The sequence below is a fragment of the Myotis davidii genome, unplaced genomic scaffold, assembly GCF_000327345.1.
Source record: "Myotis davidii unplaced genomic scaffold, ASM32734v1 scaffold130, whole genome shotgun sequence".
In the NCBI taxonomy this organism is placed as follows: domain Eukaryota; kingdom Metazoa; phylum Chordata; class Mammalia; order Chiroptera; family Vespertilionidae; genus Myotis; species Myotis davidii.
Genome location: NW_006285040.1, coordinates 6,332,282 through 6,358,833, shown reverse-complemented (window position 1 = coordinate 6,358,833; position 26,552 = coordinate 6,332,282). Strand labels below are relative to the sequence as shown.

The window sequence follows — 26,552 nt, the reverse complement described above, 5'->3', positions numbered from 1 at the left end:
TCATGGAAGTAGTTGTTTTGTGGATCAGGTTCATGCACTAAGAGGTTTGTTAAGTAAGTGAAATTTGCACAGAGACTAAATGGGATTATGGTGTTGAGCCGTCAATTTGTTGACCGTGTTTACATAGAAACAATTTACACTCTCCATTGCCCCCCACACCAAAAGTCATTCTAAGATTTTTTTAGTCTAAATTCTTCCTAAGCCCTTTGAGCAGCAAACCTCACTATTACATACAGACCATCAAATACCATGTGGAGGCTATGTGCCCCACCCCTTAAATGCTGAGGCCCAGGCTTCATTTCAAAGTCAGATGGTTACTGTCATTTCAAGTTTAAGGAAAACTTGTCTCTAAACTTTACTTCTTTCAGTGCTTGGCAAAAGAAAGGCATGAATATGATTGTATTTCGTACTATTCCAGGTCTTTCTGGCCATTTCTAGGAGAAATTCTATCCAAATGAGGAATTTCTAAGATGCTACAAGATAAAACGTAACTGTAACCAGAGCACTTAGTCTTAAAACACATAATGGACATCCACTAATGAGACGTGAGAGTGGAGCGACAACGCAAATATCAGGAAAGGAATTCATGAGGCTGCCCTGGGTCCTGGCTTGTCTCTACTGTTCTCTGTATCTGGAATACCTTCCCTCCTCTCTGTCATCGTCAAAACCACACCTACCGTTCAAGACCCAGTTCTGATCATCACCTTCTCCAGAAAGCCTGCCCTTATCCCCTCAACCTCACTATGACCTCTGCCTTCATTGAACCTACAAAGTGTCTCATTTTGCTTATCTCCAACACTTACACTAGTCTGTCTTTATTAAAGCCATTTTCTTTTTTTGGTTAATTCTCACCCAAGGATATTTTTTCCCCATTGATTTATAGAGAAAATGGAAGAGAGGGAGGGAGGGGTGAGAGAGAGAAACATAGATGTGAGAGAGAGACATCAATTGGGTGTCCTCTGAGATGTGAGAGAGAGACATTGATTGGGTGTCCTCTGCACATGCCCTGACTAGGGCCAGGGATCAAACCTGCAACCAAGGTACATGCCCTTGACCAGGAATCAAACCCTGGACCCTTTGGTACTCTGGCTGGCCCTCTATCCATTGAGCCACACCATCCAGGGCAAAGCTGTTTTCTATTTCTCTTAACTTTTCAAATATTTAGACATTTTGAAAGCAAGTATTGAGCTATACACCACTTCCTTTCCAGCCAGTCCAATAATTTACACACAGTAAGAACTGCCTAAAAGTTCACTGAATTAATGTGAAGGGCCAACAAACAAGGAAGAGAGACGCAATACTGGAAACATGGTGGCCTATGAACTAAACCTCTCTTCCTGCCTCTTTATAAAGATGTCCATTTTTCTTGACCAATCAGACCTACGAAAGCAAAGAGAAAGCTGAGTAGATTCAGTAATCTTGACCTCGGTATTTATCTGATTTAAAGCTACTTAAGTTTACTTTTAATTGTTTCAGTGTCACATAATTCCAACAGACTCAGACTCTAAAGGTAGTCTAAGAATAAGTAGCTTATGTTTGAAATTTATAAGACATCAAAAAATAAAGGGGCCCAAGATTAAATTTTTATATGTAAATCTTATAGCATATACAGTTTTCTTTATGTAACAAAATAAATGTGACAGGAATTTGGTTTTTCATCATCAGGAAAATAAAAGAGATTAGCATGAAACAGGAAGAAAATAAGAAAGCAACTGACTTTTTATTTTATAACTCCATTCAGAAAAACTTCACTTAAATGTTACACTGTACTAATTTACTTTTCAAATGAGAATAAATAAATGCCTGTGACATATTTTTGGATTGTGAATTATGTGCCACTTAAATCTCAGCCAGTAGAGATAGATTACTTTTATTACTGACATACTAGCAACATTCTGGAAAGAACAGATATGCAAGAGGCTTATAATCTTAGAGAAAGACTCCCAAGTAGGACAAGCTTATTAGAAAATACCATCAGTGAGACTTTCAACCAGAACAAAGAATTCTTCTTCAAATGAGTAATGACACCTTTGCTGATTAACACGACACTACAAACCAGAAAGGCAGGTTTTTACCAGCTGCACAAAATAACTATTACATTCAAGACAAACACCTTCACAAAGTTAACTTCTTCACAAAGGAGGAATGAACCCTTCAAAAAAGTATTAAATATTATGCCTTTAAAATTCACCATATTTTTATTTAGCAGTTTAACCTATTAGATTCCAAGTTCTCTGGGAAAACATAAATCACATGAATTTCTTTTAGCTCAGGCCCGTCAGGATAAGGTAAAGTAGAGGCGTGGAGACATTTCTCAGGCACCAATGGTAATTGCTTCTCAGACCAACTATTGATAACCACCATCTGATGGATGTGTTTTTTCCCCATTACAGTTTACATTCAATATTACTCTGTATTAGTTTCAGGTGTACAGCACAGTGGTGGTTAAACGAGCATGTATTTTACAGAGTGGTTTGCCCTCGATATTTCAGGTACACACATGGCCTCATACAAAGTTATTACAATATTATTGACTATATTCCCTATGCTGCAATTTACATCTCTGTGACTGTTCTGTAAGTACCAATTTGTCCTTCTTAATGCCTTCACTTTTTTCACCCAGCCCCCAAACTCCTCCCCTCTGTCAACTGTCAATCTGTTCTCTGTATCTGAGTCTGTTTGTATTTTGTTTGTTCCTTTATTTTGTTCTTTAGATTCCACATATAAGTGAAATCATATGGTGTTGTCTTTCTATGTCTGACTTATTTCACTGAGCGTAAGTCACTGAGCAAAGGTTCATTCGTGCTGTTGCAAAAGGTAAGATTTCATTCTTTTTTACAGCTGAGTAGTATTCTATTGTATATGGGTACCACAGCTTTTTTATCCACTCATCTTTTCATGGGAACTTGAGTTGCTTCCATATCTTGGCTATGTTACCTAACAATAGACAAACATGTAAATTAACCATCCCTCCACTATGCTCACCAGCCAATCAGAAGAGTAGGTAAATTAACCCAACAAAGATGGCAGTCAATTTGCATACATAGGGTGAAGCGAAGACTGAAGGCTCTGGCCAGAGCAAAGGCCTGGGCCCCGGGTGTCGGAGGAAAACCGGTGCCAGCAGTCAGGGGAAGGGAAGGCCTATTGCACAAATTTCTTCGTGCAAGGGGCCTCTAGTTGTTAATAATGCTGCAATGAACATGGGGGTGTGTATATTCTTGAATTAGTGTTTCGGGTTTCTTCGGTTGTATTCCCAGGAGCAAAATCACTGGGTCATAAGACTGTTCCATTTTTAACTGTTTGCAGTCACACCATACTGCTTTTCACAGTGGTTGTGCCAATCTGCATCCCCATCAATAGAGGACAAGGATTCCCTTTTCTCCAAATCCTCACCAACACTTGTTTGTTGATTTATTGATGAGAGCCATTCTGACAGTTGTGAGGTGGTACCTCATTGTGCTTTTAATTAGCAATTCTCTGATAATTACTGATGTTGAGCAACTTTTCATATGTCTATTGGCCATCTGTATGTCCTCTTTGGAGAAGTGTCTATTCCACTGATGGCAAACCTTTTGAGCTGGGCGTGTCAGCATTTTGAAAAACCCTAACTTAACTCTGGTGCCGTGTCACACATAGAAATTTTTTGATATTTGCAACCACAGTAAAACAAAGACTTATATTTTCGATATTTATTTTATATATTTAAATGCCATTTAACAAAGAAAAATCAACCAAAAAAATGAGTTCGGGTATCATCTCTGACATGTGTGTCATAGGTTCGCCATCACTGGTCTATTCAAATCTGCCCATTTTTCAACTGGGTTGTTTGTTGTTCTGGTGTTATCTGAGTTCTTCACAAATTTGGGGTATTGACCCTTTATCAGATGTATCATTGGTGAATACTTCTAGCATCTGATGGTTTTTGATTAAGAGTTACCTTCACTGCTAGGTGAGAAGTTTTTAAAGAAAGCTCTCAAGCCCTAGCTGGTTTGGCTCAGTGGATAGAGTGTCGGCCTGTGGGCTGAAGGGGTACCGGGTTCAATTCTGGTCAAGGGCACATGCCTGGCTTGTGGGCTCGATCCCCAGTATGGAGCATGAAGGAGGCAGCCGTTCAATGATGCTCTTTCATCATTGATGTTTCTACCTCTCTCTCCCTTCCTCTCTGAAATCAATATATATATATATTTTAAAAAGCCCTCAGTCATAAAAAGAGTAAAATGTGTTTATTTTTCAAGGTGTTGCTTATATTTCTCATATTCAAAAGTTTGATCACACTAATGAACTTTTCTCAGACTTTATCTAATGTTTTTGCTATCTATTGCTATGTAACAAATCACCTCAAAACTTAGTGGCTTAAAGCAACAACCACAATTTGCTCATGACTGCAATATGGGCAGGGCTTGGAAGAAATGACTAAGTATCTGCTCTATCTGATGTTGGCTAGAGAGGTTCACAGGGGCTCGAGCACCCACAGTGGCTTCATTCACATACTGACATCTCACATGAAGTGAGTGGACATTTTCATAACCACAACCTTTCTTTAAATTTTTAAAGTAAAAATAAAAGTGTTCATGCATCCTGAAAAATGAAATATTGAGAATTTATTAATAATCTTGCTTTTTCAGGACATTTAAATGCTTCTATCTTTAAAGCTCATGACCCTTATAGAGCAGGAGAACATGTGTTGGTAAAACTATTTGAACTTTAACCTTAATGATAAAAAGACTTTATTTCAAAACTCTAAATGTATTATGTTTAATAAATTCAGGGGGAAAACAATAAACATTCTATTTTATATGGAAGCTTTATGGCAAAGTTTTAAAAATCCATTCATCTTCTACTCATAATTTTTTTAAGGTGTGGTACAGCACTGATGGCTGCAAACTTTTTGATTCTCTTCCCATCAAGAGGTCTAATTCCCTTCTCCTTAAGTCTGGGCTGGCCTATGACTGCTTTCTCTGACAGAAGTGTTGTTAAGCCAGGTCCGGAATAGCTTTTAAAACTGCTCTGTCGTTAGTGTCTTGGAATCCTGAGCTGTCATGAAATAAGTCTAACCACCCGGCTACAGAGACCATGTGGGGAGACCCTGAGACTCCATAAGAAGAAGTGGGGCTCAGCTAGCCCAACCTTTCAGACACCTGTCAAGAAGCCAGGCTTGGGAATGAAGACATCCTAGGCCAGGGGTGGGTAAACTTTTTGACTTGAGGGCCACAATGGGTTCTTAAACTGGACCAGAGGGCCGGAACAAAAGCATGGATGGAGTGTTTGTGTGAACTAATATAAATTCAAAGTAAACATCATTACATAAAAGGGTACGGTCTTTTTTTTCAATAGTTTTATTCATTTCAAACGGGCCGGATCCGGCCCACGGGCCGTAGTTTGCCCACGGCTGTCCTAGGCTCTCCAAATGAGCCCAACTGCCTGAACCACACCAACAAGTCTGCGGTCAATGCCACATGGAGAAATATTGCCCAGCGAAGCCTTCTCACTGTCCTGATCTAAAACCATGAAACATAATAAAATGAATGTTTCAAGCCACTAAATTTTGGGTAGTTTTTTAAATTCAACTACATGACCTTAGATAATAAGATGAATGGTAACACCCAACTGTTCTTAGTCTAGAAATGCAGAGCCCCATGAAGAAGAGACAAAGCATGTACCAAGACACTATTGCTTCTTCTGTCTTCTGTTACAATTAGATATGTAAAACACATTCATTAGGAAATTCTCAAAAAGTTCCAGTGAAAACCTATTTCATACCCACCTTTCATCTCCCTGCACAGTGTTTCTCGCTTCCACCCTGGCCTCTGGCATACCTGGAGGCTAATCCTTGGGTACCTTGGCACCAGCTTGTTATGTGGAGCTCCTGAGTCTCCATTGTTAACATAATAAATATTTGGTTTCCTTAAGTAGAAAGTCCCCTTTAATGCAAGTGCGTCTTTTCCCGGGTGGTGGTACTAGTGGGTAAGACATGACACGTGTTCCCAGGCTCCTGTGTTGTTTCATCATATTATCATGATCAAGCCCATATTTTACTACAATTTTTTTTTCAGTATTGGGAAGAGTAATTTTTTAATCTTGTATAACAGCTCCTTCAAGCTTGAAGGGATGCCTATTGGTCAAACCCAGAACAATCTGAGTATGAAAACAAATGAAAATATCAGATTACAATTCCCTGAGAGGAATCCTTGAGCCCATTTGAATATAAACATATCTATATATAATTAAGCCTAATATGCAAATTGTCCCTTCAGGAGTTCGACCGGCAGACAGGGAGTTAGATCGCTTGCTATGACGTGCGCTGACCACCAGAAGGCAGCGCGGAATGAAGGAAGGCCCTAGCTGGCAGCTGGCAGCTGGGGAAGGAAGGCCCCAATAGGCCCTGATTGCTGGCCAGGCCTAGGGACCCTACCCATGCATGAATATCGTGCACCAGGCCTCTAGTAAATGAATAAAAAAAGAAGAGAAAGCACTTCCTTATAGCAAAATGCCAACTAGTAAAATTAGAAGGAATGACAGAATTAGAAAACAATCAATGATTCAGGTGAGAAATATCAACAATGCTAAAATGAGTGGATGAGCCCTGGTGGTATGACTCAGTTAGTTGAGCGTAGTCCCAAGCATCGAAAGATCACCAGTTCAATTCCAGGTCAGGGCACATACCCAGATTGCGGGTTTGACCCCAGTCGGGGCACTTACCAGGAGTGGAATAAACTGCCATCATATGCCACCTGACATGATGCAACAAACAAATACAACTCCATTTCTATCTTTTCCATGCCAAAGATATTTAACCTGAATTTAATACAAAGGAAACATAAGACAAACCCAAATTAAGGACATTATGCAAAGTACCTGGCCTAATCTTTTCAAAAACAGTAAGGTCAAGAAAGTACTGAGTAACTGTTCTAGACTGAAGGAGAGTTAAAGGACATGTGAACAAAATCTTACAAATAATCTTGGATTAATTTGCTCTAAAGAACAATATTGGGACAATTGGCAAAATGTGAATGGGGTATGTGGATTAGATGGCCATACTGTATCTAATTCCTATGTTGGTAGTTGGTCCCTATCACATTATGTAGTGGGGTCCTTGTTTGTAGGTAATCTGCACTAATGCATTCAAAGGTAATGAGCCTCATGTTTTCAATTTACAAATGTTTTAGTAAGAGAGAAAAAAATAATGATAAAGCCTATGTGATAAAATGTTAACAGCATCTGTGGTGAAGGGTATAAAAGAGTTTATACTGTTTATAAACCACTCAGCTTCCCAACTTTAAAATTTGTGATTTTTGGTTTTTTTGTTAATCCTTGCCCAAATATATTTTTTCCATTGATTTTTTTTTTTTTTAGAGAGTGGAAGGGAAGGAGAAAGGGGGAGAGAGAGAGAGAGAAACATTAATGTGAGAGAGACACATTGATTGGTTGCCTCCTACACATGCCCCGACTAGGCTGGGGATAAAACCTGCAACGCAGGTATGTGCCCCTGCCCAGGAATCAAACCCGAGACCCTTTGGTTCCAGGGCCAACATTCTAACCACTGAGCAACACGAGCCAGAGCAAAAATTTATGGTGTGTTTTTTTTTTATTAAATTAACTTCGGGGACATTCCAAATTTAAAAAATCAAGTGTGGTTTCCTTAATATTTTTATGTCATAATATTTCAAAGCCACATAAGTCAGAATTATGTAAAATAATAAAATTAACAATATTAACATTTATTGGCACATATTAGTACTTTACATATGCTAATTCAATCCTGGCCCTATGAGATGATAATAATAATAGCTAATCCTTACTGAGCATTTGCCACGCACCTGGCACTGTTCTAAGAGCATTGCGTCTTCCCATAAATCCTCATATCAACTCAAGAAAATAGGGGTTATTATTTTCCTCACTTCAGAGACAAGATCACTGGAACCTATGGGCTAAGCAGTTTTCCTAAGAGGACACAGACAGTACATGGCACAGCCAGGATTCAAGTCCAGGCTGTCTGGCTCTAGAGCCTGTGCTCCGAAATGTCTTTCTACTGTCTCAGGAGAGCTACAGACTGTGGCTGCAGCCAGAGTTTTCTCAAAACTCCCAGGGAGAGGGCTCTTAAAATTCCTGTGTGGAAAAGGGCCCACCTGGGTTAACTACCGATTTTAAAGCTCTTTGAAGTTACCTCGCCAGAAATCTTAATGGTTTGGGAAGATGCTGTGGCTGCTATTTGGATGTGTCTAATTCTACTGTCCCAGCAGGCCTCATAGGTCACTGTATAGGTAAGTAAAGTGCTCTTGAGGACCAAGCAGTCTCCCAGTAACTCAGTTGATGGATGGGTCCCTTGTTTGGTGGCTCATACTCATCCACTATAACACACATTTTATCCTTGGTGATTTCCCACTGCCCAAGAGTCCACTTAGCCTGCCTAAGGAAGAGACACCCATTAAAAGTCATAGAGCCCAACTGGCATGGCTTAGTGGTTGAGCGTCAACCTAGGAACCAGGAGGTCTGGGTTCAATTCCCAGTCAGGGCACCTGCCCAGGTTGTGGGTTGCAGACTAGATGCCCAATGTGAGGCATGCAGGAGGCAGCCAATCAGTGATTCTCCCTCATCACTGATGTTTCTATCTCTCTCCCCCCCCCTTCCTTCCTCTCTGAAATCAATAAAAAAATATATATTTTTAAAACTCATAAAAAAAACACCTATGTATGTAAGAGCTCTTGAATGAAGGAGACCAAGATTAATAATTGAACAAAAAGTCTAAGAAGCCCTGGCTGGTTTGGCTCACTGGATAGAGCGTCTCCCTGTGGAATGAAGGGTCCCAGGTTTGATTCTGGTCAAGGTTGCAGGCACATCCCCAGTAGGAGGTGGGCAGGAGGCAGCTGATCGATGCTTCTCTCTCATTGATGTTTCTAACTCTCTATCCCTCTCCCTTCCTCTCTGTACAACATCAATAAAATATATATTTTTTAAAAAGTCTAAGAAAAAGACAAAAGAAAATAAGGGCAGAAAGGTAACAGGGACTTTCAAGGAGATACTATTAGAACATACAAAAAAAGCTTTCCAAAAACAAACTGCATGATTTCTGAAATTAAAATTAAAATAGGCAAAGTGGAAAAGGGAATTGTCACTACTAAAAACCCATTCTATGTACTGAAAGGTCAAAGAAACATCCCAAGTACAAATATTAGAGAAATGGAAGACAGAATGAGGTGACAGAACATGCAGAAAACAGGCTTTCCTGAAAGAGAAACACTAACGAATGTAGAAAAAATAATTAGAAGGGAGAGAGGAGACAAACAAAAGAAAACCTCCCTGAGCTGAAAGAAGGGATAATTCTCTAGACTGAAAGTGCCTACAGCAAGCTGAGGCAGCATTAACTAAGATAAAAAAGACACATGCCTGGGCTTGTAAAATATTTAAGCTGGGACGGGAAATCATCTGCAACCACACATCTTACTATTGCATTAACATGACTTTACTATTCAACTGTCCGCATTAATATGACTTTACTATTTCAGGAAGCTTTTATCCAGCAAGATGAAGTCACAGATAATTTTATTGTTGGTTTCAGGAACTTTCCAAAAACCCATTTATCTGAACAATGGACAGCTAGGCTAATCCTTATTAAATTCCCCTTACTCAGCCCACCAGTCTTAAATTATTTCATCAAAAACCTTCTCTAATTCCATGTCCTTGCACTGAACAACCTGTCTCATACCAGACCCTAATAAACCTCATAAATTCCTCATCTCTGTCCTCCCTCCTCTGCAACGCTCTGCCAATGTCATGGTCTTCCTTACTGCAGGAGGCAATAAACTTGACTTTGCTTCGTCTACAGGTTATTCTGCAGTCAGAGACTCTAAAGATTAAGAGGAAATCATATAGGTATTCAAACAAATAGAACAGAGGACTTACAGAGGAAAAAAGAATCAGCTAAGCAAAGATTTCTCAAGTGCAACACTGGAAAACAGAACAAATGTTCAACAATGACAACCAAGAGAAGAAGCCCAACCAAGATTCCTTCACGTGTCAGGGAGGACCAAAAAACCTCAAAACAACCTTTTAGAACATTCAAGGACTAAGAAACTGTTCAACCAATAAACCCAATCGGAGGACATCTTGAAAGATGCACTCTAGGCAGAAATCTCAAGATATGGAAGACAAACAAGAGAGAAAAAGGAGGCCCAATGTAACAGGATGAAGATAATATGACCAGGAACTTCTAATTTATAGTTTAAATATTTATTAACAGACATATAATGCCAAAAAACACACCCCATAATAAACAAGAACAAGAAATTCTTACCTCTGTAGATAAAGCCTAAGATGGGGGAATATTTATTAACTTTTATGTGTTAATTCAGAATTTTTATTTATAGCTGCTCTGACGGTATCCAGTGGGAAAGTAACGTTTAATAGAACAGAAAAGGAAAGAACGCCCATGTTTTGAGATGGGTAGAGAACTGATGAGAAATCTGACCATGTAGCAAAAGAAGGGAAAAGAGTGAATGTTAACAAGAAAGTACAATAAATGATACGTTTAAAAAATAGATGTGTGAACGAAAATAGGAGTTCTGTGGAAAGTAACCTCCAAGTAATACGATCATAAATTCCTAACTGGACAGCTCAAGGTGGACAGTCCTGCCTCAGGCATATAAATCTTTAGTAAAAGGTTTAATTTTGCTGTAAGCAGCCCTGTCCGTTGTTTCTGTGCACTTAAGCTAACACACCTTTGAAATAAGCCTTAACCACCCTCAAGAGAGCACACGATCTTGTTAACTGGCCTGTAATCCAATCCTCACCTTGCTTTCTCCATGTAATCTTCCTTACATCCCCTCTTTAATTTCAAATGCCTAAAAGAAGCTGGAGAACTGTTATTCTCCAGAGCATCTGAGATCTTGCTCCCCAGCATATGTCATCAGTTAGGCTTAACTAAACTCTTATAAAAATTCTCCACAGGTCTGGACACTCTTAGATCGACAGATGGAAAGAATAAAAACAAACACAGCATTTATGATGATAAATGTGAGTGGCAAAAGAGCTCAACAATCTTTCTGAAAAGTAATCAGAGAGTAGCTATCACAGATACCCTTAGAACTCGCTATCTCACTTCAGGGAATCTATTTTATGGAAATAAAATCACCCACTATACAGCCAAGGATGTTTATTGAGGCATTATTTGAGGCTGGCAACATAAAACCCCCCAGTTCACATGGCCATCAATAGGAGATTTCTTGAATAAATGATAGCCATCCTAACTTAGAAATTAGAATTGGATAAACGTGCATGGAGTTGAAGTGGTGCCCAAAAGCAGAATCGTGTTTTGAATGGGTGATGCGGAATGACAGCATGTTTCACTTTGGCAATTCAAATTTTATAATTTCAAAAACATCCAGAAAAAAGAAAAGGAAGGAAGGAAAGAGAGGGTGGTGAGGAGGTCATTCCATGCCAGGAGAACCTCAGAGATCCCTGTTCAGAGGCAGCTGAGGGTGAGTCAGGGACCTGGGCTTCATCCAGCTCTGCTCCTGACTCACTCCGCAACCTCAGGTGAGCTGCCTAAGCACTCAGGGCCCCAGTTTCTTCATTTGTGAAATGGGATAACAACTAAATAAAGGTCCTCTCCAGTTCTGGCAATCAATGAAAAAACAAAGCCGGAGACTGAATCCTTTGGAAACCTCCACTAACTGCCTTTCTCAGTGAAAACTAACTTACCCAGGAACTGGTTGAGTGCCCACAACCCACTTCTTCCTTCCTTCCTTCTCCCCTCCTTCCCTCCCTTCCTCGCTGAAGGCATGCCCAATTCCACACCCAGAAGGAAATCCACCTGAAGGCCATCAATACACCTGCCAGACCCACACACAGCCACAGCGCAAAAACTGTTCACTGGAGCCCCTTTCACAAACAAGGCTCTTCCAGATTCATAGGAAAGGCAATAAACCCCACCCCAGGGTATTACTGGTTAAGTAGTAATTGAAAATAATTTTAAGCAGAAAATATTTCTTTGCATCTCAAATTTATGGGATGACATAAAAAGGAAGAACTACTATTAGAACCCAGGTTTTACAGGCTCTCTGAGCTCATCATGCTTCTGAAGACAGTCTTGTTCCAGAGCCCTGTTATTTCATATTTCTGTTCCTTCAGCATCACTTCCACAGAGGATGTGATGTGCTGGTGTTTATAGCGCAAAAGACGGTTGGTGTTCTCAACTCACTCACTCTCCTTTGCTTAGACTTCTACTTACTTTATTCCGTTCCCTTCTCCACTTTTAAGAATCAACCAAATGATTATTACATACCTACACCATGTCAGTTCTACATTCAACCAAAATTTTTCAGAGGCAACAGAGGACCAACAGTCGCTAAAAAATCAATTACTTACTCATTCAACAAAATATGTAAGTAAAAATACATACTCTATCAGATGGTGGTGAGAATTATTATAAGAAATTCATGCCCAGGCCAGTGTGGCTCAGTTGGTTGGGCATTGTCCAGTACACCAATAGGTCACAGGTTTGATTCCCAGGTTGTGAGCTCCATCCCCAAGGAGGGGGCACGCAGGAAGCAGCTGATGGTGTTTCTCTCTCATCTATGTTTCTCTCTCTCCTTCTCCCTTCCTCTCTCTCTAAAGTCAATAAAAACATATTTTTTAAAAAGAAATTCAAGATATTAAGTAGTCAACACAGCTTTTATAAAGGAGTCCTCCATGTTTAAATTCAATTATTCTAAGAAATAAATACCTTCTAAAGCTACTTTTAAGGATATATCAAAACATGTACCTATTCAATAAGCCTTTTTTTCCTGTTGTAATAGAAATTGCAGACTATAAACTTTAGCTATAGAATCTCCTTAAATATAGCAAATGATCAATGACTGCTCTTGAATCACAGAAAGAAAGACAAGAAAGGAAAAGATGGTAGGCAAGCATTGAATTCATAATGGGTTTGGTTGTCAAGTCAATCCACTCTTCTTTTTTTTTTCTTTTTCTTTTATGAGTTTATTTGAGCCAGGGAGCAAGATCTCAAATGCTCCCCAGTCAATCTATTCTTCATGTGCACTGCAGTCCTACAAATTTTCATTACATGCTGTCTCCATCAATTTATTTTGTTCTGGTTCATATCTTTATTTTATATCTCTCTAACATTTGGGCAAGTTATAGTCCTTTGAAAGATGTTGTAAAATATTGGGAGATAGAGAGGATAGAGAGAGTCTATCAATCAAAATAACCTTAGTCGAATATAACTTTCCCAATGAAATAACCTTGTGAATACAGAGTTGTAGTCCTGAGCAGAAAAGGGTTGTATATCTGATAACCATTAAAAAATAGTTATCTGAATCAATGTTTTTTTAAAAAAATGAAATGATTTTGGATATTGTTTTGTAAGTAATGAATAGATCTAACCTAAGAACTTTGCCCCAGAGTTTATTTACAACCAGAGTGAGACTAGAATCCAGTTGTCTTAACTGCTCCATGTTTATCTTGCTCACTGATTTAAAATGTCATTTAGGCCCGGCCAGTGTGGCTCAGTGGTTGAGCGTTGACCTATGAACCAGGAGGTCATGGTTCAATTCCCGGTCAGGACACATGCCGGGGTTGCTGACTGGATCCTAGTGTGGGGTGTGCAGGAGGCAGCCAATTTATGATTCTCTCTCATCATTGATGTTTCTACCTCTCTCTCACTCTCCCTTCCTCTCTGAAATCAAGAAAAAATTAAAATGTTATTCAGGTTAATACCTTATAAGCAACAATCTTCCCTTTAAAAGTTGCAGCAAAATCAAACTTTAATCATTCAAATTACCACTGACTTACTTTTTTCTGAAATTTTTATACATATTCATTAATCCTCAAGTAGTAAAGTACCAAATAAAACTTCTTAATTCCTTGGATTTTTTGTGTATGTAAAATAGTTAATATATTAGAAGAAAACACAAAGGTACTATAAGAATTTATCATTTAAAATCTATACAAAGCATAATTTTTAGAATGTGAATCGCCAACTCCTAAATTACAGGTTTTGAAGACAGAATTTTCCCTGGCATTTATTAACAGCAAATTTCACCTGGTTTCTTTAGTGCTTTAGGGAGTTTAACCAAAATGCACATTAAATGTCGACAAGGGGCAAGAGGTAAAGTCTTTGTTTCAAAGCAACTTGAACAGTATGCGTTTTAACCAGTTCTTGCCCTTGGAGAGCTGTGCGGTCCACTACAGTCATCACTAGCCACGTGTGGCTACTGAGTCCCTGAAATCTATTTAGTCCAAAGTAAGACATGCTGTAAATGTAAAATACACACAGAATTTTTTAAAAAATTAATTTTATATTGACTACCTGTTGAAATAATATTTTCTACATATTGGATTAAATAAAATGTTATCCAAAAAAATTTTTTTTACTTTTTTAATGTGGCTACTAGAAAATTAAAAATTACCTACGTGGCTCAGTTGGTTAGAGCATTGTCCCAATACGCCAAGGTTGTGGGTTCAATCCCTAGTCAGGGCACATACAAGAAGCAACCAATGAATGCATAGATAAGTGGAACAACAAATCAATGTTTCTCTCACACTCACTCTTGTTCTCTCTCTCAAAAAAATCAATATTTTAAAAAAAAAGTTTAATTACCTATGTGGTTCACATTATGCTTTTACTGTCAGCATTATACTAAAGCTCTTCTTGCTAAAGGAACACACTGCTGATAGCTGGATGCATGGGCTGGAGAAAGGGTTCTGATAGCCCTGATTACTCATTCTTTTATGATCAAACCTCCATATCTAGTCCTGGCTCTGCTCTTAACTAGCTGTGACCTAGAACTGCCACTTAACCTCTCTGGCCCTAAATCCTCAGCTGTAACCCTAGAGAACATTTACTACCAAGGCATCATTTTAAAGAGTGAAGACACTGAGACCACATTTCCTGCCTCTGCTTCACTGGTTCACTGCTCTTTTCCATGCCCAGCTGCACCACACCCACTTCCTGGTTTTATCTCTTCAGTGTCCCCACAGTACAACTCTAATCCCAGGGACTGTGCTAACAATCTCTTTTCAGGAAAAGGAGTGTGGATAAATCTGAGCAAACCTACCTCACTGTGGGGGAAACACATTCAGCACCCCGCCCCCTCCTCAGCTGAAGATAACAGGACTTCCCACAGTAGGTGGCCCAAGGAGTTACTTGCAGTATCAAAGGGAGGCAGAGTGCTGGGCATTATCCCAGCCCAGACAAGGCTATGTGACCTGAGGCAGGTCTGCTAAATCCCATTCCAACTCCATTTCCTTATTTGCAAAATGCATTAATACCACCTGCCTAACCCACATCACAGGCTGGCTTGGAAGATCAAATAAAACATACCTAGCAGCTCCCTTTAAATGCACAAGGCACCGCGAACATGGCTAGGGCTCATTCCTAACATAAAATGCTAGTCAGCGCACAATCACAGCATGTTTTGCACTAACCAGGCTCTGCAGCACTGAAAGATAACAAAAGGGCACATTTTGACAATTTGCTAAAATCATTTATTTTTTAGGGGAAAAAATAGGAGTATATGTAGACCTTATATATTTTAAGTTTATAAAAAAAATAGCAAGATGCAGAGTAATAAACTATTTACATTCATTCTGCATTTACTATGCACCAGGCACTGTTCCACATTCTTAACATTATTGGGTTCAATCAGAACCACTTCTGTTACAGATGAGGAAACTGAGGCAGAAAGTAACTAGCCCAAGGCCTTAAACATGAACCCAGCCTCATGGCTGCAACTGTGCTGTCCTGCCTCCAATGCATATAGTCTCTTGATATAAATTAAAAAGAATATTTTTGGGTCTGTGCATCAATATATATTAACACATACGTATTTTATATAGATTTGGAAGAAATTAAGCAGTGATTAATTTCTTCAGAGAGAGCAGTTAGCAGGATGGGGTGTGGGCTCCCCAGGGTTTCAATGGGCTGGCATGACCTGCTTCCCACTGGGATGCCAAACCAAAGAAATACTGAGCATCTGGGGCCAGAGCAGGCAAGGGCCGACTGATGGGACAGGAGCCTCTGGGCCCTGCTGCTGCACCCCACGGAGTCTGATCAGAGCCACGTTGTCAGACTCCACTCTGGCACTGGGCCAGCAAGTACAGACAGTGGAGCTGGGAGGCAAGGAGTCTCTGCCCCAGGAGTAAACACCCAGCAGGCCCAACTAACATGGGCAATGGCAGCTGGGGAGCTGCTAACTCAGGCAGGATAGGCTGGGCACCCACTCCTGGCTGCACCATCAAAATACTGATCCCTCACCCCATCTGTGCTGCTCAAGAGATTGCCGAGGGCAGCCAGGCATAAGAATCACAGTAAGTATTTTTTATTAAGGAACAGGACTGCCACCAAGAGCCCCCCCTCCCACCAAAAAAAAAAAAAACACACACACACACACACAAGAAAAATGGGTGAGCCAGGAATGGTAACTGAAGGAAGCTAAGGAATCTTGGTCAATGGGAGCAGAAAGGAAAGCAGAGGGCATCGTGACCTCCACCTCTGTTGTAGGTACAACATTAAGAAAGTCCTGCTCCCAAAGTTCCAATTCCAAAATCTTAAGAAGGAAGGGGGGCGGTGGCTAAGAAGGCGGCTGTGGTGGCAGCGGTGGCGGCTGAGGCAGTAGCTGAGGCGGCGACAGAGGAAGCAGAAGATGGCAGATTTTTTGAAAGGACTGCCAGTCTACAACAAAAGCAATTTTAGTCGATTTCATGCTGACTCTGTGTGTAAAGCCTCGAATCGACGCCCCTCAGTCTACCTGCCCACGTGCGAGTACCCATCTGAACAGATCATCGTGACAGAAAAAACAAACATCCTTTTGCGCTACCTACATCAGCAATGGGACAAAAAGAACGCTGCCAAGAAGAGAGACCAGGAGCAAGTGGACCTCAAGGGCGAGAGCTCAGCGACTCCCCACAAGGTCGCACGGACCGACAGCCCAGACATGCACATGTCAGACCCAGTAGTGTGATGTTGGTAGATGCTTCTTGAAAAACAACATTGTTATTCATTACTCCACCCCACCCCAAATCCCCTCCTCCTGCTCCCCATCCTTCTCTGGAGAACCAGAGTGTGTCTTTGAGTGACTAGCGATAAGCCCTGCTGCAGCTGGGTGACAGGGGTGGGGCCCTTCTTCCCGCTTCCATCCCCTGGTCCGGCCTTAAAGACTTGGCCTTGACGCCGGGTCCGCCGGGATCTATGCCGTGCCCGGACCCTGCTCTGAGAGCACGCCACAGGAAGAAGTCAACCCTTTCGGATCATTCTCTTAAGTCATTTTATCACGGACTGGTGCGTGCTCAGTGTCCACCCCAATAAAAGGATCTTTCCTACTTAAAAAAAAAAAAAGGAAGGGGAGAACAGTAAAACAGTCCTTTTTTTAGTTCTCCATTCCAAACTATCTCATCAACTTTTCTATTCTTTCCCCACTCTTGCTGAAACACAGCCTTAGGCGTGATACTTCTGGTTTTTTTGAATAATTATCTGTCTTGGGGACCACTCAGGGCCTTGACTACTCTTTCTCTTTGTCACTATCCATTTCAGAGTGTGAAAAAGTCTCCCATGAAATAAGTGCTTATTGGGTTTTGGTTTTGTTTTCTTAAACATATTTGGATTTTTTTAAAGAGAGGAAGGGAGAGGGATAGAGAGTTGGAAACATCGATGAGAGAGAAACATCGATCAGCTGCCTCCTACACACCTCCTACTGGGGATGTGCCCACAACCAAGGTACATGCCCTTGACCAGAATCGAACTTGGGACCTTTCAGTCTGCAGGCCGACGCTCTATCCGCTGAGCCAAACCGGTTAGGGCATGCTTATTTTATTTATTTGTAATAAAATTCTGGGCAAAATGAGACGGATGGCACTGATGCTCCCGAGTGGTACCGGACCCTCCCTGGAGTCCCTCTTCCACTCCCCAGTGTAGGCACACCTGTCTTTTTCCATCCCGGTTTGTTTTGTTTTTTCTTTTCCCTCTTCCTTTGTGCATTCTTTCCTTCCTAAGTCTTATAGATGATTGATACCCTCAGGTTATACTTTATGCCCCACTGATGGTAACCTCTGTTATTCTGAGCACAGTAAAAACTTAGGAGTTGAAAAGATACACAGATAGGACGGAACTATGCCTTTTTAAAAACTCACCATACTTTCCTAAAAGCACGCTGTTATTTTTGTAGTTTTGCTTTTGCACTTTGTAGCTACTTAACAGACAGTCAAAGGCTTTCTTCTTGCACAGTTTTAAACGCAACACAACATAGCCATCAAGAGAGTCGTGTCTCAGGTTCTTCAGAGGCTCAGATCACACAGCATGTGGTGCTGGGAGAACAGGGAGGTGGTGGGTGTTGATATTTAATCATAACCGTGGTTTCGCTCAATACTGTAGAGTGCCCATTGCCTGTAAATGCTAAGAACACTGAAATCGCTACTAGCCACTACGCTGACCAAAAGCTTCACAAAAGTAAGGCTGTTTTATTCTCCATCAGGTTAAAATGGAAGCACCCCCTCCATTTGATTGGAATGCAGCATCTCGGTTTGGGAACAAGCCTCTGGCTAAGAAACTGCATCCCTGAGCAGGTTTCATTCCTCAGGCAAGACCCCTAATTCCTCCTGGCCCTGCTGGCCCTCCCCTCTAGAAAATGTACTGCGAAGGGGGGAGATGCCAAGAAGGGAAAATGGCAGGAATGTGCATGTCAATGCTGCTGACCCTACCAGCCAATTAAGGAGAGGCACGGCTGGTCCCTGCAGGAAGCCACAACCAGCCTCCGATGGAGGAATAATGGTTGTGACACCAAGCCCCAGGAGATGGGGTGTTGATGAATATTAAACAAACACACACAGAGAGAGACAAAGCAGAGACAATCCGGGATGCCCTGTCTGCAGGTCCTATTCTTGGAAATGGGGGGCCTGGCCGCGAAGGGAAAATGAGTCTCCCTCAGATGGCTCAACTTCCTCTGGTCCTCCTTTCTTTCCCCACACTGTCCTCCACATACACATTTGCATGCTTGTATGAGTCAGACAGTGTCTCTGTGTCTCTCTCTCTCTCTCTCTCTCTCTCTCTCTCTCTCTCTCTCTCTCTCCTGCTACATACTGACAGCAGATCTGATGCCACTTTTTCCAGGACACATGTCACCAGCTCTCCTTTTGCATAAATGCCTCTTTGGCAACCTGGCTGTCTGCCAGGGCCTCTGATTAGCCAGGAGGGACATCACATTGAATTATTCTAGGTTCACACTCGATGTTGTGACTGAGTTTCGCCTGTAAATACACAGAAACGGCTTGCTCAGCACCCACTTCAAGTCACCTCAGAAACTGCAATGCACAATTGAGTTTAAGAAAACGAAAAGTAAAAGATGAGAGCTATGGGTGTCTCACAGACACCCCACTGGGCAAAGTTAAACATCGGTCTTTGTTAGAGAAAAGGACAGCAAAAAAACATTTGTAACAAACAACTTTAGGAAACATATTACCAAGAATGGGATCAATCTCCCCCTGAAGATCATTTTTAACTCCATTACGTTAATGTAGCACAAGAATGAGCACTCTGTCAGAGCACAGAAGCTAGGCGGCCTTGCATTGATTGGGCACAAGGAGCCCAGAGCACAGGGGGCCTCATTAGGACTTGGCCAAAGCTCTGCACAGCGTACATGAGGGCAGGGCAGAAAGCCTCATCAATGAAAGGCAAAAATCCAAAGGCACCCCCCTCCACTAGAGTCTGGACTACCTAAGCTCCAAACTCAGTGTTAAGGACCCTCCTTTTTGAGCAGTCAGAAATCTTCTCAGCCTTAGATGAGGAAGAATTAATCTATTGTCTTTGAACAGGAAGAATTAATCTATTGTCTTTGAACAGGAAAATAGATTTACAGGCTGAAAATATCACATATTGTTATATATATATATATGTATATATATATATATATACACACACACACACACACACACACACACACACATATATATCTTATATTATTTTTTGCTGGGTCAATACAGTCAAAACAAGATTTTAAAAATGAGGAATATGATAAAATCACTCAAACAGGAGTGGGTGCTTCTATGTTCAACTCCACGAGAACCCAGCCAGGCCCACAAATTGGCATTTTCCAGGCGATTTGTTTTACCCAACTGACCAGACACTGTGACAACTGGGACAAGATTTCTGAACACAAATCTGTCCATGGCTTTCCATCTCCACCACCTCCACCCAGTCCGAGCCATCCTACTGCAACTGCCTCCTAATTGAACATAACAGTCAGGGTGAGTATTTTAAGATGTAAACTTGACCTTGACACCTTGTTTAAAGTTCTTCAATGGAGTCCCTAGATCATACAGATAACAACCAAATTTCCTTCACTTTGACCTCAAGCCCTCCTTCCATAATCTTGCCCTGATGAGTCACACCTGGTTTGTCAATCCCCTCACCCTTAGAGTCGAGCCACACTGGACTTCTTTCCAATGATCCTTTATCTAGAAACAACGCTCTCCCCCACTCCTTTTTAATCTATCAGGACCACCCTTCCGTGTCCTCAAATTTGCATTTCCTGATTCCCTATATTCCAGGGAAGGAGAGGCTCCCTGAAGGAAATGAATCTTATTGAATGAGGAGGATATGGATGATGGAAAGAAAAGGGAAGGCCCTTCTGGGTAAGAGGAAAACATGAAGGAAGACGCAGTAGGTGACTAGAGAGCAGACAAACACTGGTAGTTCAAAGAGCTATGGAAAATCCAGAGGCCACAAGTTTTAAGTCAATTTTAAGACTAAAAATGGATGGGAGTGGTGTAGTGAAAATCTTTACATAATACTAGCATAATGAGAGTTTTGATTAGAATTTTCTCAACAATAGTAATATAATAAGAAGATAAGTAACGAACACAAACCAAAGGGCATTTGTCAGTTATCTAGGGAACTGAGATCATATCACCTGTCATTTTACAAAATACAAATCAAAAAGGGGTGTGACTCTCTTTACACTGTACATATTCCTGTGGTAGTCATTAGAGCTGCTCACCAAATATCCCCAATGTAGGACAGACTCCCTGACCCCTGTGTAATTAAATGGGCCCTATGATTAGGGTTTACCACTGAGTTGGTCCAGAATTCAAGACCAGAACCTCTAGACAGGGTGGGGGAGGCAACAGTACACACTGTAAAGAAGATGACTGAAAGGTCTACAGGTTGTGTGACCGAAGCACCGAGTATAACCTCTTATTAATGAAGGCCAGGAAGTTAGAAAAAAGATTTTAGATGCAAGAATAAAGAGCAGATGGTAGCTTATTTGACAAATAACCTAGAGGTGGTTGGGGTCAATACATCACTTTCAATTTTTACCTGATTAGGTCTACACACAATTTCTGGTTTCTCTGGAGCAAAAGCATCTTTTCATTGGAGGCTTCGTTTTTAGGCTGTTCACATACCTTACTCCTCTCCTTCTGAGCAATGAAAGACAATAAATAGTACCCATCTATAGTTATTACATGGAGCCACTGAGAACTGAAACAACGAAGCTAGCTCTCTTAGCCTGGAAGTAATGTGCATTGTTATTATCCTTAAATGTTTGTCTTTCAAATCTGTCATGAGCAGATTTTGTGATTCAAGAACATGCAATCATCAATACTGATAATGCATGTATACTGAGATTTTTCACTCATATATAAATGAAACTTTACCAACTTTTCCTCTTTAATAACATTCTAAGATATCTAGGTATAATTCTCTCTTAAAATCCCATAATCTGATCTTTACAGAGACCAAACCCATCTGTCAGCATTACCACAATTTGGGCTTAGTCTGTGTTCCTCTATCGTAACCTCCATCTGTACCACTTTTTCTCAGTCAAACAATGTTTTTTTGAGGATTTTTCTATAAACCAGGCATTGTGTTAGGCATTGATGTAATATAACAGCAATGCTACTCATAACTGCTAACATTTATTGAACACTTAAAATGTGGAGGCTGTTTTAAGTGCTTTCATGCAGTATCTCAGTTATCACCAGAGCCCTGCCTATAGGACTGGTAATACTACCTCCTTTCATGGATGAGGAAACACAAGCTCAGAGAAACAAAGTCATTTACCTAAGGTCACAGCAGTAAGTGGTGGGTCAGCGTAACTCCTAAGTTCATGTTCCCCACTACACTGTATACTAAGATCTCAATATCAAGAAAAGATCCTTTGCCCTCAAGAATGTTAAAATATCTAAGAACTGATAAAGGCATGTAAACAAATAGCCCTATAAGACCCACAGGGTAGGAGAAGTACCAGGAAGAAGGTGCTATGAGAATTGGGAGGAAAAAGTGGACTCTTGTAATTGGAGTGTTGGGGGCAGGCTCCCCACAAAAGGTTTTTTTAGGGCGGAATGGCAGGAGACAAGGCACAGTGCAGGAAGGCACAGCACTTAAACAAGAAAGGAGTCCACTTGGCTGAGTGTGTCCTGAATCCAACACCTCATCTCCATCCCCTCAGTCTCAGTACCTCATCCTTCCTCCCACCTACATCCCGCCTAGCACCCTCCACACAATCACCTGTCACCTTTTCTGAAACACAAGCAAACAGTGTTCCTCTCCCTAAAAGCCTGCCCATGAATAAAGTCAACACCCTTTGGCATGACGTTCAAAGCCGACTTTACCACATGGCTCATCTAACCTGTTCTACAGCCAGACCAAACCTCTTACTTTCCCCAATCAGATCGTCCTCTCTCACACCTCCAGACCCCACACAGACTACCTCCTCTCTCTGGAAAGTCCTTCCTCCCTTGTCTGCTGGTGAGCCCTTCCCTTGGCAGCGATCCCAGAGTCCCTGCCTGCCGTCTCCCTGGATCACCCCAGCCAGCCTGGCCTCTCTGAATGAACCCAACACATGGCCATGCCAGGAGCACCGCACCTGTGTTCCTTCCACCTGGAAGACTCTTCCACCATGAGCCCAAGGTTGTTTCCCTACTTTCTCATTCACAGGCGTCTTCTACAGTCTATGTATGAAAGAACACACACATACTCCAGCCTTTCTCATTCCCTTCACATGGCTTTATTTTCTTCATAGCATGCATCACAACTTGATACACACACACACACTTTTTATTGTGTATGGTAACGGCCTGCCTCACTCTCATAACAGGTCTGGCAAACTACAGTGGAGCCTTGACTTACGAGTGTCCCGATAACGAGTTTTTCGAGATACGAGCCGTCTCTCGGCCAATTTTTTGCTTTGAGTTGTGAGCTAAAATTCAGGTTACGAGCCAGCTTCAGATACCCGACCGCTAGTTGGCGCAGCGAACGTCACAGTGAACGCCACAACATCAGCCCAGCATCACGTGTCTCACTCGTTCACTTTTTGATTTGACATACGAGTAATTTGAGTTACGAGCTCCGTCACTGAACGAATTAAACTTGTAAGTCAAGGCCCCACTGTACAGTGTGTGTGCCAAATCTGCCTGCCACCTGAGCCTTGACTAAAACACCATTGTTTTACACAGTGTCTATGGCACAATCAGATAGCAGTGATAGAGGCCTTATGACCCACAAAACCTAAAATATTTCTTATCTGACCCTTTACAGAAAAAGATTACCTGCCCCCTGCTCTGTAATGTCAAGCAACCTCCCCATCTCCCCTGCTGCGCTCACAGTTTGCCTCCAGACCTACCAGTGCATTAGCCAAAATGCAGTGGGTCCTCAGACCATTGGCTACTTGAAAGAAAGTCAGAGGCAGGGGGAAGCATGAATGGAAAAGAGGAAATGGTCTTTTCCTAGAGAGAAAAATCAACAAGCCTTGGTGACTGGGGTTAGGTGCCAGTGAAGAGAGGAGGAATCATACAGAAGCAGCACAAATGTGGCTTTGTTCCTTGGTCAAAGCCTGGGAGTCTCATCATCAAACCATAAATACAAGTTCTACATCAGGGCTAGCTATCTCCCCACTGAGGGGTTTAAAAGAAATGTGTCAGGTGCCTTGACAAGGTCAGTCAATGCATCAATGCCTGACAGCACAGCCCCCAGTCATAAACTGGTTCATTATTATGGGACTAAAATATATGTTAGATATTCAAAATTATGGCAAGCACAGATAGCATGCTTAAATCTGCCATCAACAGAGTAGCAAACATATTTAAACAAATTTATAAATTAAAAAATTTAAATGCATAGCATAATTAAGCAGCAAATAGATGGAGGAGGTCCTTTAATGATTAGCAAATCTCACTCTCTGGGAGAAAACTAGGGTCCAGAATGCTATGCTAAGCGCTATGCTAAGTGGCCCAGCTGGTTAAGAGGAGGAAGCTTGCCGAAACCGGTTTGGCTCAGTGGATAGAGCGTCGGCCTGCGGACTGAGGAGTCCCAGGTTCGATTCCGGTCAAGGGCATGTGCCTGGGTTGCGGGAAAAAAAGAGGAGGAAGCTGGAACAGAACTCAGAACACTTGACGAGGGACCCAGGGCTCTCCCCACATATCTGTGCTCACAGCAACATAAGAGTGAGGAGAAAGGTCCTGCAGACTTCAAGCACTTACAGCGAAGTGTTGACAGAGCAGGACTGCACAGGACTGAGGGAGCAAAGCAATAAAATAAGGAACTACCCAATTAGGAACTCCCATCGGGATTTCTGGCCTTTATTTAACTCGACCTCTCTGTAGCACAGTGGTTCTCAAACTTTAGGATGCACCACAACTGGTGACCTTGTTAAGTCAGATGACTCACCACCACCACCACCACCGCCTCCCCCACCCCACCCCGCCACCACCACCACCCTGAGTTACTGACTGTTGGCCTGGGGTAGGCCTAAGAATCTGCATTTTAACAACTTCCCAGGTGATGTTGCTGCTGCAGGTCCGAGATCACACTTTGAGAACCACTGCTGTAGCATCTGACCATGACCCGTCCTGTGGCTTTCCTGACACCTCTCTCACATGGCCCTTTACCTCCTTCTCTGGACACTAGTTTGAGAAGTTTGTCTATGAAGAGATGGGAAATAAGGGTAACTGGTGCAAGTTCGAGGCAGATGCAAGAGACCTGAGCCTGTTCACATTGAAGGAAAGAGCCAGCACCAGTGAGGGAGCAATAAGGGATGGGGACAGGAAAAGATGGCAGACAGAGGGGACAGGACCTATCTGGACATCAGTGATGAGCTCAGTTCTCTGGGGGTCAAACAGTGAATAATGTTTCGAGTGTACGAGGATGAGTATCTCAGAATGAAGGCTACCCACCTCAAAATTCCCATGATGATTATGCTGTTTTGCCAACAGGCCAGACACATGTCCAGATCGTTTAGTGCTTCCCCTAGAACTGCCTTCTGAGAAATGTAGCACACTGAGGCTCTAAGTTCGGAAAACATCCAACTGGAACGGATAGAGACTATCACCTTCCTTTTAGTAGTCCTCCCATAACACCAACCATGAAGGAGCACTAAATCCAGGTCATCGTGTTTCTGCCTCTGGGACAAGGTCCTGGGAAGGGGAGAAATCGGTATGATTCTCCCAAAGCTAAAGGCTGCGGCTGTGTACTCAGACAGACCCAGCTGGAAACCCAACTCTTCCGCTGCTGTGATGTGTAACTTTAGACAAGTCTCCTCCCAAAGCTCAAAGTTTCCCATTTTATAAACACAGCTGAGAATAAAAATTGTCTCCCAGGAGTCTGCACTGCTGGGCCGGCACATGCTACTTCATTGTCAGAGTGTCTTCCAAGCTGACACTGTTCTGACGGACCTGCTAAGGTCAGGATGTGAAGCCTGGATGTGCCTCATACTCATCACCCTCTTCCCTAGCACACAGACTAAAGCTGGCTCCAGAAACCTGGAAAAATCTAGGAGTGTTGTTACAAATTATTTTACTTACAAGTAGGATTTAGAACAAACTAAGTCCTTCGTTCTTCAGCATCTAAGTCCCTGCTAGCTGAGAAGCCTCCAGAGGCTGCCTACAGGCCTCGCTGGCCAGTGCGCCCGAGCCATGGCCTCGCTTCTAGAGATCTGTTTCATCTGCCCTATCTTTCTAGCTTAAACATTTCCTTCTAACTTCACTTTCTCTTACTCCTGCTACTACTACTAAAAACCATAGATTTCTGAGCACTTCATGTACCAGACACTTCTAAAGTACTCTATAGGGATCATTTCATTTCATCCCCACAACAACTACTTGAGGTTGGAACTGTTACACCATTTTTCGGAGAAGGAAAAACTGAGACACGGAGAGTTTAAGTAACTTACTCAGGGTCACACAGCCAATAAGACATGAAGCCCAGATTCAAACACAAGCCATGGTATTCAGAGCCCGTACTCCTGACCATATACCCCCTCATACAAACGCACAACCAGATTTAATGCTCCCAAGTCTGTGCAAATGCCTCCTCAGCAGTGACACTGACCTCCATCCTCGGGCCCTTATTTCACAGTATGAAATAACCTTCATGTCCTGTTTGTAAGAATTCTTCCTCAGCTTACCACTTCCCCTCCCTCCAGAAAGCATGAGTTGACGAGGCTCTTCAGAAGCACAATCACATCCTTGCTGTAGTTTCTCGGTGAGAAGCAAACTTACCAGTTCTTCTTTCTCCTGTGACATCAAAACAGAGCAGCAGCCTTATCAGGCACTAACAAGCAGATAAT

General features: G+C 41.9%; 1 protein-coding gene and 1 pseudogene across 3 annotated transcripts in view; one reads left to right on the top strand and one right to left on the bottom strand.

The window, feature by feature from the left end:
* EPB41L4A (erythrocyte membrane protein band 4.1 like 4A) overlaps positions 1–26,552 on the bottom strand; it is a 210,253-nt gene that overhangs the window by 133,383 nt on the left and 50,318 nt on the right. The window lies entirely within an intron of this gene.
* Positions 16,566–16,961, top strand: LOC102756813 (annotated as a pseudogene). The gene has a single exon (XR_001512463.1). The product of XR_001512463.1 is annotated as a DET1- and DDB1-associated protein 1 pseudogene (transcript).